General features: G+C 52.9%; 1 long non-coding RNA gene across 1 annotated transcript; it reads right to left on the bottom strand.

Moving 5' to 3' along the window:
• Nucleotides 1–5,909: 5,909 nt before the first annotated feature.
• Nucleotides 5,910–10,030, bottom strand: LOC309849467. The gene is made up of 3 exons (XR_014303710.1): nt 9,975–10,030; nt 9,609–9,689; nt 5,910–6,694 (listed from the first exon to the last, which is right to left on the bottom strand). It is a non-coding gene; the product is annotated as an uncharacterized lncRNA (long non-coding RNA).
• Nucleotides 10,031–11,773: the final 1,743 nt, after the last annotated feature.

The following is an 11,773-nucleotide window of genomic DNA, read 5'->3' as shown; positions in this document are numbered from 1 at the left end:
TGCTGTCTCCCCACCCTTCTCCTGGGGTGCTCTGTCTGTGGCCGAGCCAGACCCTTCTCACTGGGTGATCAGCTCCGGACTCAGTCACTGAGTGCTCCAAGCTGCTCCTGTGCCCTCTGGCCACAGGTGTTCAGCAGTGTGTGCCCCTGCACACTCACTTCTTAGCATCTGCAGGGAGCCTCGCCTGAGGTCAGGAGGAAGCTGCTTCTATAGAAGCTCCAGAAGGGCTGGGGAAAGGATGTGAGTCAGAAGCCCTGCGTTCACTGCCTCTCAGAAGCCTCTCTGGGTCTCCTTCCTTCCTCTGAGGGCCGTGAAGCCTGCTTACTGCCTACAGTGGCCAGCAGATCAGAGGAGACATGGCTGGGAAGGTGCCTCGTGAACAGAGCTGCCGGATGTGTTATTTCTGCTTGTCATCCCCCTCTCACACACACCCCCCACACACACCCAGAGACCTGGTCACTGCCAATTGCCATCTCTAGACGGGGCCCTCCTTCCCTCAAACCCAAATAAAGTCTCCCCTCCTTGGGCAGCCGAGTGCATCTCACTATGTCTCCTCAGGGCCCACGTACTCAAATCATGCCACTGACAGGTGCACCTGTTGCTTGTGGGGGTGCGGAAAAGATCCTCGAGTTTTTTCTGTGGTTTGTGTGCTTGTCTTATCTCCTCTTGTCCAGGGAGAATAAAAGCTTGTTCCTTTTTGACCCATGGTTGGCCTGTACCTCGTTGTTCCCCGACAGCACAGGGTCACAGTAAGTGTAGTGAACAGAAGTGTGTCATTTGGAGACGGCACACAGCCAGATGGCTCCTTGGGACAAAACTTTATTTCTGCCCCTTATGACTTTGTAGACAAATCACTCTCTGGCTGTAGAGGGATTTTGTGTATTTTCCTCATGAATTAAGCTAATTTAGGATTCACTAGGCATTCAAGAAGGCAGCTGCCAGCCCGAGGAGCCCTGAAAACCAAGCAGAACCAGGCCTTCAGGAGAGGGGCTGGAGAAATCCCTCCTTATAGATCAGGACAAAGGTCTCCAGTTTTCCGCTCTCAGTGGGCTGTCCCGCCCAGCTGGTCTCGCCTCTCTGAGGTGTGGCAGAGAGCAAGAGTCCCAGGAGCTCCCCATCTGAAAGCCGTCACTGCTGTGTCCCTGAGCTGAGGCAGATGAGACTTTGAGGTGGGAAGAAGCCCTATTCAGATAAATACCCTAGTGCCCCAGGGAACAGAAGTTTCTAGAAGATACAGCATAGCTTTATTCATAGCTTATCAAGCAGACTTAGAAGTGGGTGGGATGGAGAGGTGTTTTGAATCCTAGAGACATTTCTCTGGGGTGGATCACTGTAACAAGAGTTGCCCCTCACCCAGCAGGCCTCCCCCCGGAGAATCAAAATTGTGTGATGAGAAGGCAGGGCCTTGGGCCGCTGTGTCGGACTGTCCGGGTTCAAACCTTAGCTTATACAAGTTACCTAATAGTCTCTGTGTCTCAGTTTCCGCATCTGTAAGGTGGGCATGGCAAGAGTATCCCATAGGACTGTTTGCGACTAACGAGGTAATAACACTTAATAAAACTCCGGGCTCAGTAAATACTCTCATCACAGGACCTTACTCAAGAGGCCTCTCATCTAGTTCTCCCCGCGATGAAATGATGTTCTCTCCCCTTCTGGTGCCGTTGTTACCAGGCCAGCATTTACACAGCCTTTCTTCTGGCCTCTGAACTCCGGGTTCGGCAAGAGGAGAATGCTCAGCCCCTTCCCCAGGACTATGGAGACCACAACAGTGTCCACTACCAACAATAGGGTGAGACCAGCCGCTCCAGGGGACCGGGAGGTAAAAGGCAGGAGGATTTTTTCAGTAAAAGAAACATGCCCGGCCAAATGGTCCCCGACTTGATTCATTCAGTCCCTCCCCAGCCAAATATTTTTTATATTGGCAATGTCTGTCTTCCAGAGCTTTCACGTTTATGGTGTTTTGTAATCTTCTCAAAGATCCCGCAGAACAGGCTGTAAAGAATTTATCTGAGAGGCGGGCTGGGCTGGATCTCCCCCACTCCTGACCTCTGAGCCAGCTGGCGGCTCAGGGGCGAGGAGGGACCCAGCCAGCCTGGCCCCTGGGCCTCCCCGCTGAGGAGGCTTTGAATGGCCCCATGGGGGTAGAGTTCAGGATCCCACGGTGACAGGGTACCTCAATAAAGTTGGATTCAGTGGGTTCTTTGGGGGCAATGGGTAGGGGAAGGGCTCGTCCTCTCCCCTCTTCAAACACTCCCACTTAACCCCTTACCTCCCAGAGTCCAGGGAAAACATGGTACAATTGCTAGAATCAAGACTGAAGAGCTGAGTATCCTTTTATCCTGCAAATAAGGAATTTGGGGTGCCCCAGGGGCCACGGTGCTGGCCTGGAGAGCCAGAGAGCTGCCTGGGTCTGGCCCGGATTCACCCTGAGCTAACTCTATGGGACTCTCTGAGGCCAGTCCCATAACCCTTCCAGGTCCTTGGACAAGGAACACGGTCCTCCCCTGCTCCCAGGGGACAGGTATAGAACCTCCTGGTCCCAGCCCCGGCTCTCCAGCAAAGAGCCAGGAGTCAGGAGCCCAGCGAAATGTTGGGCTCTGTCACCAACTCCCTGGTCTCTGTCCCCTCCGTTAGAAAGTGTGGCTGTTGGACCGTCTGTGTGCTGGGCCAGCCTGTGACGACCTTCTCTGTGCCAAAGAGGTTCAGTTCCTTCCATCTTCTGTCATTTTGTCAACAAACCTTCAGTTTGTTGGTCTCATGTGAATCCTTTTAACGGTTTTTGGGGGTTTGTTTTTGTTTTTCTCTCAATTTCATTCAGTTCAACTTTCTCCAAGCAACTAGAATAAGCCAGACCGGGCTGGTGGCTGGGAGATCAGGAGTGGTCCAGATAGCTGCTGTCAAGGCTCCTCCTGTTTATGGGCGAAGACACACCAGCCAACCTGCAATGAGGCCAGGGTCTCCGGAAGCTGCTCGGGCAGGGAAAGGATCCCACCCAGCCAGAGAGGGTCTCCCTGAGGACACTTTATTCTGGGAAGAAAGTCACCTGCTTCCAGGAGGAAAGAGAGATGGGACTAAGCTTTAGTCATCACCTCTCTTGGCCCAACACTGTGCTGGATAATTTATATGCGCTCTTTCATTCCATCCTTATAAAAACCTTCGGATCAGGATTAAGCCCATTTTACAGATGAACAAAGGAAGGTTCAGGGTGCTGAAAGCCATGCTATGGGGTAAAGTGGAGACCAACAAGTCTGCCTGACCCTGGAGCCAATGCTCTCAGCACCCAGCAGAAGGGAAATGCAGGAACAGCCGACACTTGGAAACTGGCTCAGGATCTGGGTCCTCATGACCTCTTCTGTGTCGTCCTGGTCTCTCCTTCTCTGGCCAACAACAGAACTACCCCTTTAAGAGACACAACCCCTCTGAAAGGGGCTGGTTTCCATCCATTTTTAATGGTCCAGCTGCTGCAGTCTCTCTGCCTCCCTGTGGACCAACCAACCAGGGAGTTTCTCTGCCGCTGAGCACCAGGCTCAGGCCTGTCAATGTTTAATTGCAGCCAGACGCTTATCTCGGTTACCCGAGTCGTTTAGATTACCCAGGCAGGGACCTGGGCATCGGGGGAGGTGGCAGATGGCAGACTCGGGGTCACCCCTCCACCCTGCAGAGGGAGGAGGAGAGGTTATTGAATCGAGTAGGGGGAGGAGGTGGGAGATCTGGAGGGTGGTGGGGGAGACAGTGCAATGGCGACTGGGCAGCCTCTGGGCGCGTGCTTATGTCTCTCTCTGGCCACGCGCTCCTCTTCTCCACCACCTCCAGCAGCGAGCACTGGGAGTCTGCCCACTGCATAAGCCCTCAGAGGCTTCCGGGGGGGGGCCCGAAACACAGGAGAGGGAGCGGATGAATGTCTGGAGGGCTTAGACACGGACTTCCTTTGAGCCCACAGTAGGGGCTCCTACATCTGAATCTCTGCTTATTTTCAGAGGAAAACACGGCAATATTTGTCACTCTTATGAACTGGTACAAAGAGGGACTTTGAGTTCTCCAGGGACACTGGCATGAGACCGAGGTGAGGCTTACCATACCTTCAGCAGAGCCCTGCCATGAACCCAGGAGCCGGGGATTCCTGAGCCCTGGGTCCTGGCTCTGGACAGGTTCTCGCGCCTCCCCCAGGGCCCATGGAATGCCTGCAGCACAGAGTCAAGGTCTATTTGGGGAGTAGAACGTCATGGTTCAGACACAGCATCAGAGACCATTCAGATGTTATTTACAGACCTTGTCTAATGACCCGGCCTCCACGCTGGGAGCGAGGGCATGGTCTTGCCGCCTTCTCCAATTTCCCCTGCCCTCTGCTTTCCTCACACCCTGTCACAATCCCTTTCCCTTCCACCTTGACTCTGCCTGTGCCGTGTATGGGATATGTTACTCACAGCTGGGAGCCTGGAGACGGTGCTCTGAGGACAGAAGCAGGCCCTGTCAGAGAGCAGTTCCTAGTCATGGGGCTGGCATGGCAGGGAGCGTGGAGAGGTTCCTCTGAGTGGCATTGACCTAGCCCTGCCCCCTGTGGGAGACCTCTATGGGGGGCGGTGGGGAATAGAGACAGGAAAGGGAGATTTCCTAATTATGTCGTTCCTGATTCAAACGAGAAGCTAACTAGTTGAATGGATCAAGAAAGGCCAGAGAATCAGGCAGACATGCACAAGCCTGGACCCTTGGGTTGGGTTTTCGAAGGCTGAGCTTGTAGAGACTGGGGAACGCTGAAGGACACCCCGGAGACCCTGTGGTGTCAGGATCGAAGTCACGTCGGAGATGGAGCTAGGTCTCTCTGCTCTGAAAAGCTCATGGGACCTCACGTGCAGCGGGGGTCCCGATGCAGACGGAGCCCCTCCTCCCCGTCTCTTCCTTAAACCCCTCAGCATAACGTGCTGGGGCTCCCACCAACCGCTTCTTCACGGCCTTTGCCCCCAAGATGGCGCAGGCTCTGACAGGCATGTGATATGTATAATAATAGTCCCTACTTCAGGCTGTTATGAGAATTAAATGAGATAATCCTTACGGAATGCTTAGAGCAGCACTTAGGAGGCAGTAAACACTCAGTAAATGTTGGCTGTTATTACCAGAGGTAGTAGTCAGAGATTTTAGGTGACTTCGCTCCAGCATCAAGGCGTGTGGCGGTGGCCTCCCTTGCTCCACGGTTATCCCCGTGTGACAGACAGAGCTTGCCACTAAGGAAAACCCCTCTGTTGAGCCCCCTCTGGGCCCTGGCATCCACTAAGCCCCAAATAGAACTGTATTCCGTGTGCTTTTCTTCCCGGAAGCCTTGGACTCCTGACTTAATTGAGCATCTACTGTGCTCTAGGTTCTGACTGATGAAGGGGAGTCAGATGGGTCTGTCAGCAGGCTTGGCGGCAAGGCCAGGAGGAGGCCTGGGGGTGCCCACAGACCCAGCAGCTGAGTGCTTACATCTCAGGCCTGGGCCCTGGAGCTCCTTAGAGCCAGAGGGAGGACGAGAGGGCCCAGAGCAGCCCAGGAAGGTCTGCCAGCAGGAAGGGGACTTACAGGAGGGGTAGGAGTGGCGAAGGCAAAGGGAAAGGAGTCCTGGGAAGGGAAAAAGCATCCAGCTTGTCTCCGGCCCCATGGCCGTGTGTCCCTGCGCTCCAGAATGTGGTTCAACAATCAAGGGGCAGGTAGAAGATGACTCACCCTGAGCTCACGGGGGCTTGTTGGGTCTTGCTCTGCCTGAGGTTGGGTCTTGCTCTGCCTGAGGTCTTGCTCTCAGAGATCCTGGGAGGATTGCTATCTCCCTCCCGGCCTTCCCCCTCGCTCACCCGGACTTCTTATCAAGGACAGCTTTGCTATTTGCTGAAGCACTTATTATGTGTTCGGCGTGGTTCTAGGCACTGGAGATACTGACGGTGACCAAAACAGACCAAATGTCTGTTCCGAGCGTGGGGGGTGGGGGAGGGGAAGGTCAGATACTAAACAGGATAAGCGAGTGGGATATAGACATACTGTATCAGGTCGAACTGTGAGAAGTGCTAAGGAGGAAAATGAGGCAGGGGAGGGGGTGAGATGGAAGCTAGGGTGGCTGGAGTGTGAGAAGGTCACGGTCCCTGCCCCAGGAGGTCACCATCTGATGGGGTTTGAATTTAATGACGAATTTCCTAGCGGAGCTCTAGAAGGTGGATGCCAGGGCCTGACCTCTGAGACTCTGATTTAGCACGTCTGGGGTTGGGCCCAGACGGGTGATGCTATGGGTCCACTCTGAGGGACATTGCTTCCTTGGGAAACCAAGTCCAAGAAGGATGGCACTGGTTTTTGCCCTAGGAAGGCCCTGTGGGAACCCCTGGAAAACTGGACAGGGGCAGGGACAACAGAGCTAGTCCCTGTGGCTTTGATCTGGGAGGGCTCTCCACACGCCGCTCCCTCTTTCTGGGGCCACGGCCCAATGCCCCGCCTCTCCAGAGAAAAGGATGGGTTTGGAGTTCCCAGCCAAACCCTCTACCAGACACAGTTGGGTTGGGCTGGAAGAAGGGGAAAATCCAGTCTGAGGACAGAAGCACAGTTTGGGGTTCTGCCTCCTGAGTCAGTTCTGATGCCCGGGGGCAGTGAGGAGGGGCCCCTGGCCCAGCCCAGATGCCGCTGTCCCAGGATTTTACCGCAATCTCCGTTCTCATCTGTGCGGTCAGGACGCTGAGCTCTGGTAACAGAGGGTAAATGGAACAGTCACAAAACTTCCTGGAATGATCTATGTGTGCCATCAAGTACTTCCTAGTACTTACTTTGTGTCAGACCCTGTTCTAGGGGCAGAGGATACAGCAGTGGGCAAAATAGGCAGATCTCAGCTCTCTTAGAGCTTATGGGGGAGACAGACACTGAACAAGATAAGAAATAAAATCTATCTTTCCAGTAATGATCAAGGCTGAAAAAAAGAAGGGCGAGATATCAAGGTATCAAAAGTTCAGATGGAACAGACCGGCAAGAACTGCACGGGGAAGGGGACATGTGTGAAGACTCTTAAGGAAGAAAGTCACGAGGATTTCTGAGGGAACAGAATTCCAGGCTGAGGAAATGGCAGTTACAAAAGCACTGGGGCAGGGCTGAGTTACAGCGCGGCCCAGAGGTCACACCAACCAATCACCAAGAGCCCCAGAGGGCCTACCAAGGACTTGGACTTTTACTATCGGCGAAGTAGGAAAGCCAAAGGGGAATTTTGGATTTTGGCCGAGGAGTGACCTGACTTGACTTATATGTTTAAGCGATCACCTCGGGCAGCTGTGTTGAAAATAGATGATGCGGGACACGAGTGGAAGCAAAACCAGGTAAGAGGCCATCGACTACGTCCGTGAGAAATGATGGTGGTTTGGACTGGACCGTTAGTTATAGGAAGATAACGGGATTGGATATGTTACAGGAAGAGCCTACTAGATTTGCTGATAGGCAAAATGGGGGTTGTAAGAAAAAAATTACATGTGTATGTGTGCCAGGTGCTTCATGACATCCTTTCTATACAAATCACTAAATTTCGCAACAATCATATGTGAGGTTCTATTGTGTGTTTTAAGATTTATTTATTTTTGAGTGCAAATAGGGCAAGGGGCAGAGGGAGAGGGAAAGAAGCAGACTCCCTGAAGACCAGGGAGCCCGCTGTGGGGGAGGGGAGCCGCATCCCAGGACCCTGAGATCATGACCAGAGCTGAAATCAAGAGTCGGACGCTTGACCTGCTGTGCTGCCAGTCGCCCCACGAGCTTCTGTTGTTGTGTGCCCTTTACAGATGAGGAAACTGATGGAGATGCTAAGTGCCTCGAACTACTTCTTGGCAAGCGAGTGGTAGAGCCGGTATTTAAATCCAGTCTTCCACCAAACGAACGCGCAGCCCAGCCCCGAGCCCTTCCTTAGAAGTTCCGCTGTGACAGTCTGACGCACTCCCCCACGTGCCACTCTCGGTTGCCTCAGGCCGTGGACTAGATGCTGGGGATGCAAGAAGGAGCCAGAGACAGTTCTTGACCTTGGACAATGCATGGTTTGGAGGGGGAGGCAGACAGGAGTAGGAATAACCCCTTATAAGAGCTAAGTGTGCAGAGTCCTAAGCCCCCGGCAGAAGGGCTGATTTTCCTCCCAGTGGCGGGCGGCGGGGGGGGGGGGGGGGGGGGGGGGGGGGGGTGTTAAAAGACTCTCAGAAGAGACAGTGTGTGCCCGGGGCTCCACCAGGAAGAGTGGATGTTTCCGGAAAGCGCTCCTGGCCAGGGGCTCCGTGTGTGCACTGTCCCAAGGCACGGAGGTGGAAAGGGGTCTGGCGCCCTTGGAGGACTCCACGTGCTTTGGTTTGGGAGGAGCCTGGGGAGGTCTGTGGGGTGGCCTGGGAGGCGGGAGGCGAGCTGCAGCGTTTGCAGGGCCTCAGGCAGGTCGGGGAAAGAGCTTCTCCTGAGAGCAAGGAGAAATCCCTGCAGGTTTCCCTGGGCAGGGGTGGGTAGGGAGAGTCAATGAGATCTGTTTCCCAAAGATGGCTCTTCATGGGGCAGGAGGATGCCAGGGAGAAGAGGACGTAAGCTGTCCCTGTTCCAGGATGACGCAGCTTGCCATATCTGGTAAGTCGGTGAGAACCAGCCCGCGTTTCCAGGAAACAAATAGTACTTTCCCGTGCATTCATGTCTCTGTGTGTGTGTCTCTCTATAAATATACTCCTACATAGCGCTACATAGTTGGAGTCTCACACAGGCCGTGGCAGCCTCTCACCACACTTCCAGAGCCTCTGCCCTCTCCTGTCTTCCCCCTGGCAAGGCTCAGCCCGATAAGGCACCAAATTTTATCACACAGCAGGCGCGGCCAGGAGCTGAACAGTCTTACCCTTCCCCCCCCCCCCCCCGGGAGACACCAAAGCCAGTGTCTGAACTGCAGAAGGAAGGATGTGAGTTTGGCCAAAGGAGGAAATATGGAGACTGTTGGACTCCCTGGTGGCAAGGGCAGGAAGGGGGAGTCTGAACACCTAATCCACCTCCAGTGGCCCAAGGACCATCCTGATTGGAGGTAGTCAGTGGATGAGGTGGCCCTGTGGCCCTTGTCCCATCTATGGGAAGCTTGGTGGCCTTCAAGTTAGACTAATGAAGAGAGAGAAAACTGAGACAAGACAATATGTGTGTGTGTGTGTGTGTTTGTACCTAGAGATATATACATTTATCTGTAGATATAGTGTATGTCCACAAGAATATGTCTATAAATATACACATGTATGCCCACATATGTCTATATATGGAGAGAGAGACAAAGACGATGCAGAAACAGAAACAGGGATAGGGACAGACAGACAGAGACAAAGAGATGGGGTAGCCAAACATGGGTTTTAACCATGGCAATCTCCAAAGCCCCAGCTAGGGCAGACCTGGTAAAATAAGGCAGAAGCGGGGCACCTGGGTGGTTCAGAGGGTTAAGCCTCTGCCTTCAGCTCAGGTCATGATCTCCACATCCCGGGATCGAGCTCCACATGGGGCTCCCAGCTCAGCCGGGAGCCTACTTCTTCCTCTCCCTCTGCCTCTCACCCTGCTTGTGCTCTCTCTGTGTGTCTATCTCAAACGAATAAATAAAATCTTTTAAAAAAATGCAGAATTGGTGTCACCTTGTACAGGAGTCCAGCCTGACTCCCCTTGCACGTCCCCCGCTCAGAAATGTGCACCAGCATTTCCCTCTCTTGTCAGCCCTGGGAAAAGAGCAAAAAACAGGGAAAACCCAGACTCAGGAATTTGCAGAGCAAAGCTCCTTCCCCAAAGGCTTACTAACTCCTGTTTCAGGCTGCGGTGGGGGGAGGGGGGGCAGGGGTTTTGACAGGTCTTTGTGAGGCTGCCCCCATCCCAGGGGTCAGGGCCCCGGTCAGGGAGAGCACTGGGTACCCTCCTCTCCTCTGGAGAGCGGAGCCCGGGTGTCAGCCAGGATGCCCTCCTGAGCCCCCTTTTATCAGGCACCAGAGGGACCTGGGGAGACTGACTCATCTCAGGAGACAGCGGAGTCCTGGGCTCCGTATGACTTTAAGGTGAAGCATATGGTCCTTTCCCTCTAGTCTTCTCGTCTGGAAAATGGGAAGAAAGCATTTGCTACTGTGTGGTCTCATTTATACGTAGAACAACAATAAAATACCAAGTTCACAGATACGAAGAACAGACCAGTGGTGGCCAGTGGGGAAGGGGGTGGGGGTGGGCGAAATGGAGGTAGGGAGTCAGAAGGTACTTCCAGTTACACAATAAATAAGCTATGGGATGTAACGTACAGTGTGGGGACTATAGCTAATGACGCTGTGTTGCCTCTTTGAAAGCTGCTGAGAGAGTAGATCTTAAGAGCCCTAATTACAGGAAAGATAATTTCTTTGCAACTATACATGGTGACAGATGTTAACTAGACTTATTGTGGTGGTCATTTTGCAGTATATATAAATACCAAAATCATTATGTTGTACACCTGACACTAACGTGTTACATGTCAATTACACCTCCATAAAATTTTTTAATTTTAATAAAATTTTATGCAAATTATGTGAATTTATTTAAAGTTAAATTGTATTATATTTATTTATTTTTATAAAAAATAACTTTTTTCATTTTAAAAACTCTGCTGTCTCATTTTAGAGATGAGGAAGTTGAGTCACAAAGAGGTTAGGTAACTGGCCCAAGGCATTACCTTCCCCAGAATTCAGGCCAGGCAGTCTGGCTCTAGATCCTGTGGCTCTAGATCGTCACATCTCTTGGCTGGCTCTTTGCATCACCAGCATCCTTGAGGTCCTGCTGTCGCGTAATGAAAGCTTTTGTTCCAGAATGGGGGACTGCACTATCTGAACAGGATCATGCACTTGGACGCGAAGCTTGAGTTCCAGTTCCTCATTTGCAGTGACTTTGGGTTGAAAGGCACCTATGTCTGTGTTGAGGATGGTGGGGGGCAAATCTTTAGGTTGCCCAAATGTTCACATGCAGGGTCCCCACCACGGTGTGGACTGCCCTTCCCCAGCACCTGGGGAAAAAAAGACAGCAGTAAAACTCCTAGCCTTAGCGACCTGAAATGGTGGAATAGACTCTAGAATTCCGCAGAATTTTAATTAAATGTTCAAGATATAAATCATGCATTTAACACTCTTCAAAAAGTCCATCGATGCTTGTGGTTTAGGGACTATTAATAAAAGTTTCTGAAATGCAAAAAAAAAAAAAAAAGCTGCTCTGCTCAACCCCTATGAGCGGCGATTGCGGGGGCAGCACTGTAGGAATTTAGTGAGCTCTGTCTCATGTGCTCTGGGCTGGTGCCTGGGCCCAGCAGGATCCAAACCACAGCAGAGAAGGGGGAGCCCACTTGCGTGTGCTTTCTTGGAGGGTGCGCTTGAATTGGGTGTCCCCAGAAAGACCTGTCTGGGGACTGCCTGTCTCTTTCAGGGGTTTGTGTACAGAATGTGGGGAAGGGGTAGCGACTGGAGAGGAGAAAAGCTTTTTAGGAAGGCCCATGTCCCCCTACCTAAGCAAGCTACCCACAGCTTCTTTCCTACCCTGCCATCCCAAATCTCCGGACTCCTCAGGGCCCCTCAGGTCTCTAGGCAGAAGCACTCTGGGGAGTCAGGGAGCAGACCACTCTGCAGGGTGCCCCCCTCCCATTCCCCAGAGCGCCCAGAGTGGACACTCGGGAAGGGGGACCAGTGGGATTTGAGGGAGGGCCCAGGAGGGCGAGGCGCAGGCAGATCTGGGTCCAATGCCTGCAGGAAGCCTCCCACATCGTCCTCTTTGTGACGCTGGTCTTTGCTGCCCATGGGCT

Source organism: Mustela nivalis (genome assembly GCF_964662115.1).
Source record: "Mustela nivalis genome assembly, chromosome: 16".
Taxonomy (NCBI): domain Eukaryota; kingdom Metazoa; phylum Chordata; class Mammalia; order Carnivora; family Mustelidae; genus Mustela; species Mustela nivalis.
Note: the sequence above shows the minus strand (reverse complement) of the source record. Positions and strands in the feature narration are given on the sequence as shown.